Source organism: Argopecten irradians, chromosome 9 (assembly GCF_041381155.1).
Source record: "Argopecten irradians isolate NY chromosome 9, Ai_NY, whole genome shotgun sequence".
NCBI lineage: Eukaryota > Metazoa > Mollusca > Bivalvia > Pectinida > Pectinidae > Argopecten > Argopecten irradians.
Genome location: NC_091142.1, coordinates 41,794,953 through 41,803,656, shown reverse-complemented (window position 1 = coordinate 41,803,656; position 8,704 = coordinate 41,794,953). Strand labels below are relative to the sequence as shown.

At 37.6% G+C, this 8,704-nt stretch overlaps 1 pseudogene; it reads left to right on the top strand.

Moving 5' to 3' along the window:
• The first annotated feature begins 4,161 nt into the window (after positions 1 to 4,161).
• LOC138332371 (uncharacterized) lies at positions 4,162 to 7,802 on the top strand (annotated as a pseudogene).
• The last annotated feature ends 902 nt before the right edge of the window (positions 7,803 to 8,704 follow it).

Genomic DNA, 8,704 nt, shown 5'->3' with positions numbered 1-8,704 from the left:
CCTGTTATCTATGGTCACCTTCTACTTCAATGTGGGTGATATAAAGCTCAGGGTACAGGCCTACTGCAGCTTTATAGTAACAACATGGAGTACTTCAAAGAGATGTTTGGCAAAGGGTACACAATACTGCAGAAAGCTCATCGCACCTTTGTACATGTATATCCGTATACTATGAATAGAAGTGGTCACAGATTGTATTCATCCGGATTGAAGAGATTAGCAGATAGGGGAACCGCTGATCTCCTATCTCTAACGTTGTCCTGCTTCAGACTTGGTAACATTGACAGAGGAGTCGTGTTTACGGTGAATTGCACTATCCCTGAATATTCTGTATTTGCATGTTACAAAGCTATCTGTACTTGCGGGTAGGTATTGATTGTGATGTCATTCGTTTGCGAGCAAAACGTCATACCTTTCGGAGAAAACGAAAAAAAATTGTGCCCATAAAGTATTGACGTCATAACGGATACCTACCTGCGAAGAGCTCTGTAATATGCAAAGACGGAATATGGTTTGATCAGCATGTGCCAACAGCTGTTGGGAAATACGGGGAGACTATCCTAGTTACCCACGTCATTGTTATTATCATGTCCTTGTTTTGATCCGATCACCACCCAGTGCGTAATAACATTTTGTGATGGATTTTAATGCAAAAAAAGAATGATTCCAAATTGTATGTGTTGATCGTTTTGTGTTCTAATTACCTGATAGAATGAAAACAAACAGCAAAATGTATACATGTACAAAGTCAATCAAAGATGAAAAGACGTTATAAAAAGTAGAAAATAGGTGAGTAAGATGTAAGTAAAAGCCAAGAGTAACTATAATGTAGTTTTGAGTCAGGTAAATGATAAGTAAAGAATAAAAAAAACAAGTGCATGATAGTTCATCAACTATAAGTAAGTAAAAAAATAAGTATAAAAAACTAGAGAAAAATAGTTGATAAATGTTAAATTACAGTTTGTATACAACAGTTATTTCCCTTTGCTCTGGAATTAACTTTATATATATATATATATATATGGATTTATTAAGTTTATGTTTTTGTTGTTTGTTTGTTTTATTAAAGGTTTGTGAAATTTTGAGACTGATTTATGTAAGTGACTGCGTTGTTCTTATCATGTATGCAAATGTTACAGTACTATGTATAAATTATGCTAATGAGTAGTTTAGGGGTTGCGACTGACCAATCGGGATTATACCCTAGAGGGGGTCACCATTATTGACCATAGCTTGAGGCAGTGTTTGACGTAGGAAGTTGCATGTGTAAACGTAAGACTGAATTTACACACAATTGCTTTTTGAAGACTCGTATTCGGCGCTACCTATGTGTCTACGTCATAGTGTGATCATGACCATGTGCCGTTGTTTGTAAACGAACTCATTCAACCGTTTCGTCTGGATTTTTAATATGGGACCAAAACGCAGAAACAATCGCCCTACACCATACGATCCAGATTTATTGGAAAATTGGACGCTTTCAAGGTTACGGGAAGAATTAAAAAGACTAAATGTGCCTTTTCGTAGTAACGAAAAGTGAATGGTGCTTGTAAGTTGAAGGACGCGCGGGCATCTAGTGCTTGATCTCAAAATGCACCGCGGCAAGTTGGCGACCGAGGCAGTGTCGTAAATGTACACAGACAGCTACATTCGGACTCTGACAACACTCACACAAAAACTTTAGCGGATATAGTGAACAGCTTAGCTGACAGCGTCACAAAGCTGCAGGACAGCTATGTTAGGCTCGAAAGGAGGGTCAATAGCAGTAATAGTGACTTTAACTGTAGGCCTACTGCTACTAGTACGGTAGTGAATCTAACTAGTGAGCGTACTCTGACTACGTCTACAAAATCCAGTCATACCCCAGCATCTGTGGCCGGCAGTGAGTTGCAAACACTTATAGACGATGTTAGAGCTCCTCCAGAACCCATGTTTCCTTTGCTACCGACGGAGTACACCTTAGAAACAGCCTACAGAAGTTTTAACCACTCTCAACCCGGTCATTCCCAAGGTGAGAATTTTTTTAAAAGAACCCGATTTGGATTTGCGGCAGATTCTATGCCTTTAGTGGAGACTGTATCTCCGTCTTTGCGTCAACAAATTATCTCTGGTAAAGATGTTAATTCAGTAGCTCTGCTAATACCTTACTTCTGCGGCCAGAGTGATCCCAGTGCCCACACGTCAGAGAAACCAGACGTCCGACTGAATGCGATATCGTCGATATGGGTACACGTTATGCTTTTGGTTTCTATGAATACCACAAACAATTTTCCCTACGTGCTGCTGTCCATCTACGTTTCAATAACACCCATACAGACTGGTCCATTCGGAATAACACTCTCCTTTGCAACATCTTCTCTAATCAGAGACCGGTTACATGTGAAGTTTGTGGTAGTACCCTGTATCAGACTGGTTTCTGCCCTACAACTACTGATCCAAGATTAGGACAATTCCAGAAATCTATTAGTACGCCGAGATTCTTTTCCAACAAGAACTCTTCTACTTTAAATTCCAAAGGCAGGAAGAAAGAATACCATGAGGGTCGTGAAATCTGCAATAATTTCAATGGTTCAGACGGTTGTAGCAGGCTTGTTTGTTACTTTTATCATGTGTGTTTGAACTGCAAGGCTGGTCACCCCAAGTTTGCGTGCCCTTTAGAGGTAGCCAGGCCTCCGACCCGAAAGAAATAGTGACTACACCTATTGATATACCAGCTTTGACCGATGAACTTCGTAACCATCCGGATAAGTCGTTTGTTAAATTTTTAATAGATGGGCTCCGTCATGGGTTTGATACCGGTTTTCAAACACTTCCGAATCTGTCTGTTATCTGCAAAAAATTAAGATCAGCCTTAGATGATCCCGAGTGTGTTACAGATTTAGTGAATAAGGCATTAGAAAAGGGATACCTTTTAGGCCCATTTGACTCTATTCCATTTACCGGTAATTACCGCATTAATCCTATCGGACTGGCTGAGCATAAATATTCCAGAAAGAAAAGGCTTATTGTCGACCTATCAGCTCCGCACGATGATCCTGACAATCCTAGTCTGAACAGCCTTATTGACAAGACTACTTGCTCTTTACATTATGTCACTATCGATGATGCTATTCAGCTTATTAAATCACTGGGAATTAATGCATGGTTAATGAAGACCGATATCACGGACGCTTTCAAGTTATTACCTATCAAACCAGATCTGTGGCCTTATCATGGTATTCAGTGGAACAATAAGTTTTATTTCTTTACTAGATTAGTGTTCGGTAGCCGATCGAGCCCTAAGTTATTCGATAACCTATCTAGAGCAGTCTGTTGGATCGCAAGACCTACACCATATCAAACATTTTACATCTGTTGGATAATTGTTAGTCATTGAATTAGCTGCTGTGAATGCTACTGTTACTATGGAGAGACTATTGTCAGTTTTCTCTAAATTATGTATTCCTCTAGGAGCTCAGAAGACTGTAGGTCCATGTACTTCCTTAGAATACCTAGGTGTCATTTTGGATTCCGTTACATGTGAAGTTCGATTACCCTAGGAGAATATAGCGCGGATTTCAACTATTGTAGACTCTTTTAAATGGAGAAAATTTTGTACTAAACGTGAACTTCTTAGTCTACACGGTCACACGAATTTCGCTTGTCGGTGTATGAGACCGGGTCGCTCATTTGTTTCCCGTTTGATTAAACTTTCTACAACAGTTGGGAAATGACATTATCATGTTAACCTCACCGACGATTGTCGCGTAGATCTCGCTATGTGGTCAGACTTTTTGAGAGAGTGGAATGGTGTATCGTTCTTTTTAGATAGCCACATAACCAACTCAGTTGACTTACATTTGTTTACTGATGCAACTCTCGACTCTTTTGGTGGTATTTACCTGAATCAGTGGTTTTAAGTTTTTTCCCCTCAAAGTTAAAAAAACACAGAGTCGTCTATGGCCCACTTTATCCGATTGTGATGGCGTGTGTTTTATGGGGACATCAGTGGTCTAAGAAACGTATTTTGTTTCACTGTGACAATTTAGCTACTGTCGAAATCATCTCGAATGGACGTTCTGAGGTTAAGAGCATCATGGAATTTATGCGGAAACTTACATACCATTCTGCCATAAATAATTATGTCATCCATGCTATACACATACCCGGGAAATTAAATAATGTTGCATATGCAATATCTCGGTTCCAGATGCAGCGTTTCAGGCAGCTAGAACCCAAGGTCGATGTTTTCCCAATTCCCTGTCTTCCAATGTCTGTTTTAATGATTATCTAAGCTCAGAGGTAGACAAGTTATGGTACTCAGCTCTAAGTGAAAGAACTCTTGCCACTTACCGATCAGGTTTGAATTGTTTTCAAACCTTCATTCTATTACAAGGTATCGCCTTTCCAGTGAACTCGCTACCACCAGTGTCAGAAGATCTACTAATACGTTTTGTCACCTATTTCCATACAGCCTTCAGCTTGAAATTTGACACTATTAAGCTGTACCTGGCTGGTGTGCGTTTTTACTACATTCGTTACAATTTCGGAGATCCCTTAACTTACACTACAAGACTATCATACATTTTACGTGCAATCAAGAAAAATCGTGTAGGTGATACTTTTTAACGTTTCCCTATTACTTGTGATATGCTTACAAAATTGTGCTCTGTTCTATCTAGTACACGTGGTGTATTTGAGCCTTTTATTGATCATATGTGTGTTCAATACTGCCTTCTACGGTTTTCTACGATGTGGTGAGTTTACATGTTCGAAACTCCAAGATCAAAACTTTATTCTTTTACCAGAAAAATCTTGTTTTCACCTGTGTTTACGCTCCTCGAAAACAGGCCCCTTCGGTAATGGGGTGATTATCAAGATTTTTAAGAATAGTTCGTTGGCTCCAGTATCCACGATGCAGAACTTTTTTTACAATTGCGCCTTTTGCAAGGGGCCAATCCCGATTCTCCATTGTTTGTGGACAATGCACTTTCCTCCAAACCTCTTTTGCGTGGTACTTTTATCTCGTACTTGAAAGATACTTTAACACGTGTAGGGATAGATAACCGTGATTACAATGGTCATTCCTTTCGGATTGGAGCCGCCACTTCCGCTACAGCAGCTGGTGTTGAAGACCATGTTATTCAAACTCTTGGGAGGTGGTCTTCTGATTGTTACATACGTTATATTCGCATTGATCTTTCGGTCGTTGCCCTAGCGCAGTTGAACATGACCATTCCTTAGTAGCTATATATATATGTTGTTCTTATATTTTAGGTTGTATGTCTATACTATCTACTTATATATATACTGTATATAGGTTGTTTTTCATGAGTTAACTCTTTGTAGTTTTACATTAATGATTTTAACTCCAGTCTTAATTATTCTATATTTATTGGGGGGCGCTCACTCATAAGAAATAGTGTATTAATTTTACTTATTTCGCTCAATTTTGGCTTTTAATTCCAGGGGAATTTTTACCCCCAATAAATCAGTAACGTATACATTATATTTTCAAAAATACTAAGAGTCAAGAAGTTTCTATGCTCCTAGTACAGAGTCAAACTTTTTCTTTTGTCTATTCTTTTTACGCTAACACTAGAGTCAAATTGCTTCTCCACACTTGTTTTGAGTCAAGCTTCTTCTCTATATATGCTTAGCCATCTCTTTAATACGTAAAGTCAAGTTGCTTTCCTGAAGTTCGGCAGGGTCAGGCTTCTTCTTTATGTAGTTCTATACTTAGAGTCAAGTCGCTTCTCTGGAGTTTCGACAGGGTCAAACCTCTTCTCTATTTATTATTTTAGTTATGTAAGAGTATGTTATGTATATAGCTATGTATTGAGTGAGTAGCCCCAGATTGCCAAATGTATGTCTAGTCTAGTAATAAACTGGCAAACTGTTGATCGCGGTTTTTTGTGTATATAAAATGATAATTTGACATGTTAAATGTTAAATTACAGTTTGTATACAACAATTATTTCCCTTTGCTCTGGAATTAACTTTATATATATATATATATATATGGATTTATTAAGTTTATGTTTTTGTTGTTTGTTTGTTTTATTAAAGGTTTGTGAAATTTTAGATTGATTTATGTAAGTGACTGTGTTGTTCTTATCATGTATGCAAATGTTACTGTACTATGTATAGATTATGCTAATGAGTAGTATAGGGGTTGCGACTGAACAATCAGGATTATCCCCTAGAGGGGGTCACCATTATTGACCATAGCTTGAGGCAGTGTTTGACGTAGGAGGTTGATGTCATTTTTTCTAAGCACCCACCCACCATTCCCTGCGTTACCATTGTACGATTTATGGATTCCATCTTCTGTCTTATGTTTATCTCATATTCATTACTGTCTGTATTTTCTTTTTGTTATGGGCTACTCACTCTTTAGGCGTTCATGAATTAGTCCAGGCTTTTAATATTTGGTAACTTATACATCAGTGTTTTTAATTTTAATTCCAGGGAAATTTTACCCCCAATAAATCAGTAACATATAAACTATATTTTCAAGAATACTTAGAGTCAAGAAGTTTCTCTGCTCTTAGTACAGAGTCAAATTTTTTCTTTTGTCTATTCTTTTTACGCTAACACTAGAGCCAAATTGCTTCTCCACACTTGTTGTGAGTCAAGCTTCTTCTCTATATATGCTTAGCCATCTCTTTAATACGTAAAGTCAAGTTGCTTTCCTGAAGTTCGACAGGGTCAAGCTTCTTCTTTATGTAGTTCTATACTTAGAGTCAAGTCGTTTCTCCGGAGTTTCGACAGGGTCAAACCTCTTCTCTATTTATTATTTTAGTTATGTAAGAGTATGTTATGTATATAGCTATGCATTGAGTGAGTAGCCCCAGACTGCCAAATGTATGTCTACTCTAGTAATAAACAGGCAAACTGTTGATTGCATTTTTGTTGTATATAAACAGGAAAATAAAAAGGGGAATAAAGAAAAGCGGAATAAATAAATTTTACAAAATCGTGATGTATCTATAATCTAGTACAATAATTCATTAAGCGAGTAAACCATAAGATCCTTTATAAATATATAGAGGTAGATTTAAGTTTAGGAATATATATCGAAAATGAACCGGTTCTTATAAGAGTTAAAATAGTTGGTAACACCGCCATCTGTATGCACATGTCTCGTGTGACATCAAAGTGTTTTTTTTTATTCAAAGCTCCACATTATGAAATGGTTGTACCCGATGGATGGAAATCTAGATGTACTCAAATCGCTAATACAGTGCATTTGACGACAAATTATCTTGTCTGAAAGGTAAGGTTCTCGTATAAAAGAGGCATTCATCATTTCTGGTGTTAACTCGTTGTTGCATCATGTCGCTGATCATGGATACTATATTAGACTTGACCCTTATCATTCATTTGACAAGATTTACGCCTCATCAGATTTCAAGGTGACCTTGCTGATTTAGGATTCTAATGTACTTATAGTACGGAAACAAATATACACATCATCGTGATGACGTCAGGGGTATGATATCATTCAATCAGGTATATTGGAAACTCTTAGATCACCAACAATAACACATCCGCACACCTGGAACTTTCATTTATATACACAACAAGCATGTACAACGTAATAATAAGCTTCGGATAAAGATTTACAGACATCTTGAAATATTTTACTACAAGTGTCCTTTTTGTTATGATGATCACTGTAAAATTAATTGTAAATTACATTCATCATGTCGAAATATAGTAGAGATAAGCCATGGCCTTCATATCTTGGTGATGTTTGTAAAATGAATATCAATCATATCACACATAGCATACATTGTTAGTAGTAATAAACTGTACCAGCGACGAAATGTTTTCTTGATTCATTGACACGTTTTCATTTTCCTAAATTATTCATGAAGTTTTAAGTTCATGAATTGCACAAAAAATGTATAATTGAAAAATATTCATGACTTTTATCTATGAATAATTCATGAAAAAATAATAAATTATGAATTATTCACGAATGTTCATGTATTATTAATCAACGTCCCGCAGGGGTTGCATCATAAGCTATTACACATTGCACATTACTTCCGTTGATTGAATTGATCATCGATTATGTTTTTATGTTTTGATGATATAAAGATCCGTTCAGGACGTTCTGTTATACAACACAGAAATATCTCAGCTTTTCTTGGTTCGGCATTGTATCGAAATGTACATAAATGCAGAATAGTGAAGCTATTTAGTAACTAGCCATGGCAACAGAACCGACAGATTTCTGTGATGCTGCTGAGAGAAACGAGCCATTCATAAGAGACTTTCTGGGAACTATCGGTAGTGTACTGGACATACATATAAGTGGCGGTGCTGGACATACATATAAGTGGCGGTGCTGGACATACATATAAGTGGCGGTGCTGGACATACATATAAGTGGCGGTGCTGGACATACATATAAGTGGCGGTGCTGGACATATACAGCGATGGGGCTGTTGGTGATGTGGTTGACTTACACATAAGTGGCGTTGGGGCTGTACCAAATATAGAGGTCTGTATATGTTTTATGTCAAGTTAGAACCCGAAAGTGAGGAGAGGTATCCGATCTACGTGGGGATGACGAGGAGGACATTTCGTGAGCGTCTCAGAGAGCACGGCGGTGACGGAGGTGTCATACATGCAGTAGAAAATAACCTGTTCCCAACAAATTTCAAGGATTTGGAACTTTATGTATGCCTAGTCCCCATGGACGGAATTACAA